Raw genomic sequence first — 4,787 nt, 5'->3', positions numbered from 1 at the left:
TCCAGCAGTTTTTATCCTGAACACCTGAAATATAGATGGAAGATTTAAAGTTGACTTTGGTGTCTGCATGTTGAGATAACAGCTTGTTATTAATTAACAGAATTAACAGTTTTCTTTGATACTCACAGACGTCATCAGATTGAAGATGCTCATGACCTTTAATTGCACAGTAAAAGTTGTTTTTCAAAGAACTTGGAGTTGAAATGCTTCTTATATTTTCCCTATAAAGTTTTCCATTTTCATACCACACATAGACAGTTTGAGGGCCGATCAGAGGACACAAGCTGCTACAGGTCAGTGTGTTCCCAGGTGTCTTTACAACATGTACCACTGAAGAGATGATAAATACAGTTTCGTCAGTCACTATGTTATTATGCATATTTTATACGTGTATGTATGTCAGTTACATGGTTTTGTGTATGGGAGCAGATTTGTAGAGGTGAGTTCAAAGAACAACAGTACTTGAACTCACTTCTCTTTTCATTATAAGAGAGGAGTCTGTGTACTCATTCTGTCTTTTCCTCATCAGGGACGTTTTCAGTTTAACACATTTTCATTGACTGCATCCACACACTTCAATAATAATCCTGGCATTCTACTTTTTTCACCCAAAGCGTAATGTAATTCACGTGTGACCTGGAACATGAAATTGTTTCATTTAAAAAAAATACTGGTGGCTGCCAGTGCTACCCCTCAGCTTCTTAGTAGATGTGCCTATGCTGTTAATGTGAAAATCCTACTTGAATCCATTCCTGAATTATTGCAATCACAAAATTTTCAGAAAACTAGAACTTTGACCTTGACCTCGAGGTCAGTGTCAAGGAGATTCAAAATCAAAGATTTTTAGTACATGTGCCTTTTGTAGCAATTTGGAAATCCTACTCATTCTCGCATTCACAAATCTCTGTGTCCATGCCAACTGCCAATAACATCTTTTAACCCTTCAGCCTTTTTACAGCCGAGGGGTTAAAAAAGTGAATATAGAAACAGTGCATTTCAGAGATCAGTAAGAAGACGTGTTTGTGTTCACCTCTGGGAAATGTGATGGAACAAGGCTCATGTTCTGATCCCTGCTGATAAGGACACATTTCGCTTTTAGTGTACGTCACATTGAAGCATGTTGATGTGATGGAATCTGGATGAAAAAAATATTAGAGTATTGAGTATGTTTACTCAGAATTATTTGACTTAGTTTATTTAGAGTAGTTTATTTTGTAACACACTGAACATCATGACTCACCCACAGAGACTTGAGGAGCTCTGAGATGCTCGTAGCCTTTGACAGCACAGGAGTATGTGACTGCTTCCTCACTGCTGAGCAGCTCTTGGTACCAGGGAGACCAGTCCTCATAGAGAAACTCTCTGTTCTTGTACCAGATGTAGGCTGCAGGCTTTTCAGTCAGAGGACAGCTGCTGCTGCTGCACATCAGTGTTACTGTCTGTCCCTCTGTGGCAGGAATCACCTTTACCTGCAGCTCTGAGAGGATCATTAATTGAAATAATATCAATACATTGATTATTCATAGATGAGTTCTTAACGCGTTTGATAAAACCACTGTACCTGCAACACTGAGAGAAATTCCCCTTTGGCCACAGTCTGATTTGTCAGCAGGTTCTCTGCAGCAGTAAATGTTTGCATCATTCTCTGCTAGATTGTTGACTGTCAGAGTCAAGTTACTATCTGCTGACATGCTGTACTTTCCATCTGCAGAGGTGTCAATCTTGAAGCCCCCCCTGTGTACACTGTACCAGTTTATGCTTGATGTTGGATGTTGATGTGAGCAGGACAGATTCACTGATGAACCTTTCAAGGCACAGATGCTGTTTGTTTGTCCCTGAACACCTTTAACACAACATTTGATTAACAAGCATCTGTGCAGATTTACACAATTTCTATAACATTGATCTCTATACCAACAAGTCATGGCAGTTGTACAGTGATAATGCAAATGATTAACTTGTACTTTAATGACCTCATCAAGATAGAATTAGTGAAAGTCCCTTCAACTAAAAGCTATTATCCTGTTTTATCTAATCTTTTTGTGACTTTGCACAGTCTGGCTACACCTGAAATGTTTTGCAGTCTTAAATTGAACAAAATATATCCTCCCTGAGAGATGGAGAACAAAGATCCAAAACAAACATCTGGCTTCTGAAAAACACAACTGCTGTAAATTTCAGCTTTTAGTCAGAATGTTTGATTGTTTGATCTTCTAAATACTCCATATGCTGTTTGGGTAAAATAAAGGAGGTGAAATTCAGAAGTGTCCTGCTTAAAAGAGAGATGCCAATTAGAGAATGGACAGAGAGATAAAGGCAAATGTGTAGACAGAGTGCATGCATGCAACACCATGTATACCAGTCAAAAGTTTGGACAGAATGCCTCTAAATCCCTGAAATGTCTCTGTACATATAACGCGTTAACGGGTTAACCGCGCTAACATGTTGTCGCTGTGCAGCTCCACACATGGGGCATATATATATATATATATATATATATATGTGTGTGTGTGTGTGTGTGTGTGTGTGTGTTAGGGGCTGTCAACGTTAACACATTAATATGTCATTATGATATTGCAATGACATATTAATGTGTTAACGTTGACAGCTCTAATGCCACAATGGAACGTAACAGTTCTTGCTTTTTATTTTCTCTTTTACTCACAGTTTAGCTTCTACATGGTTGCCACTGGTAGAAGACCACAGTTTGGGTTACAGTAGTTCTCCAGCACATTTTAAAATGTGCTGATCATATGTTTTTAATTGTAACACAGAGTGATCATTTACTGATATGAATTTGACACAAGCTTGGAATGAGAGACTTATCTCACTATGGCCCAAACCCAGTACTTTAAAGCACTGATGCAAAGGAACATTTAGTACATCAATTTTTAGAAACTAGCAGCTTTCATAAAACTGCAGTATTTGATAGAATGGAAAGGTAAACAATCTGATAAACCAGCTGTAACAAATACAAAAACAGGCTATTTTTTCTGTGGTGACTGTGAAAGGACAGGAGGACTGACCTTATAGAGTAAAAAAAAAAATCGTTATTATGGCTTAAAATAAACAACAGTAAAAAACAACCTCAAATATCTACAACCATAAACTGTTACCTATGCATTAATGCAGCATTTACACTGATGCATACAAAGTGGACAATGAATTAAGGGATCAGGGAAAACAGAATCTTTCCTACCTGAGAGACAGAGAACAAAAACCCAGAACAAACATTCAGCTTCTGTGAAGAACATGGCTGTTGCAGACTGTGCTGTCTTATCAGAAAGTGGATTTATAAGCTTTCAAAAAACTCAGCTGCTATTATATTAGAGAGTGAATGCTTAAAACCAGAAGTCATCTTCTTAAAACCAGAAGTCTGATGACAGAATGGACAAAGAAATTAGGGCAAATGTGCTTGCATGCAACACCTTCAGATCACTTCCTCTTGTGGAAAGACGAAACCTCAACCAAAGTGTCAAAGTAGTGTACCAGCTGTGAAACACTGTGAAATGTTTTTTTTTTTTTTTTTTTTTTTTTAATGTTTCCATGTTGTCAGAGTCAGAACAGGTACATGTGGTTTGGTTGTCATTTTGTGGTCCAGATAAAACTAAGAAGAAACCCCACAGACACAGACACTTTGAACTTTTAATGTTCAATTCAAAAGCATCTCAAGCTCACACACACGAAAACTTTATGAAACAACAGGTTTTTGTCTTTTAGTACAACATTTGGAATTAGTGTGTTTACTGCCAAATATTTCTAAAGTCAGGAGTCAGCCATGTTTTTTCTTTTCAACTGATTTTTATTATGTGTTTTATGCAGAGTTTAAAAACAGATACACCAGTTGTGATGCTGAAGTCATACCAAAGTTACTCAACTACAGAGGAAATATATGGTGACAAACTTTATTGAGCAGAAAGTTGGAGTAGAGCCTGCTGTTCCAAAACCAGGATGGAAACAACTTCCTCTCTGAGGGTGTGTGTAGCTACTGAATGAGTGGATGTTTGGGCTGCTTCTCTTTTCAGAATTGCTTTCTTGAGAGGGTAAGAGAAGTCTACAGGGCTGTTGTTTTTCTTTGAGATGAAGATGGTCAGGTTTTGGTTGAGAGAGGTGTGGTATTGAATTACTTGTTGGCAGCTGTCTCTCCATTGTTTGTATCCTCAGTGTGGATCTGTTGCCCACCTCCTTAATTCCAGATGAACAGATCATCTTGGTTGCAAAGACATCAGACTCCAACACGTTCAGTCTCTTTAAAGACAGATATTTATACATATGAATGACCCTTTGAAAGACATCTCAGTGTCTAAAAGAATTAAATGTGGCAATGATTTGTGTACTATTATTGTCCCAGCTCAGTTACACATGTTGTGCTTTGACAGCAGTGCTCATACTGCCTGCCTAAATAACAGTGGACAATGGAACAAGTGAGTTGCAGGCTCAGGCCAGTGGTTCAAGGAAGCAGTAGAAGGCTGGTGACAGCGGTTATTGTAAGCAATGATCTGCAGGTTGTGATGCAAATGAACAGCTAGTCACAGATAGTGCTGTAGATAGCAACCAGCAAACAGCTCTCCATGGTGGTGTGAAAATGGACTTGGAAACAGTGCAGGAGGATGACGAAGTGAAATGCAGAAGCTGTGGCAAAAGGGAAAGAGAAGTGGAGGCAAATCAAAGCAGTGGAAAGGCAAGGTGAATGAAAACTGAAGCTGTAAATCAAAGCAAGATTTCAGGTTATTTGAATGCTGTAAATGTTGAAAAAGAAGAAGAAATGTTCGAGGGTGTTTTGTTGT

Source organism: Pundamilia nyererei, unplaced genomic scaffold, assembly GCF_000239375.1.
Source record: "Pundamilia nyererei isolate P.nyererei 1_Seehausen unplaced genomic scaffold, PunNye1.0 scaffold00428, whole genome shotgun sequence".
In the NCBI taxonomy this organism is placed as follows: domain Eukaryota; kingdom Metazoa; phylum Chordata; class Actinopteri; order Cichliformes; family Cichlidae; genus Pundamilia; species Pundamilia nyererei.
This window is presented reverse-complemented; position numbering follows the sequence as displayed.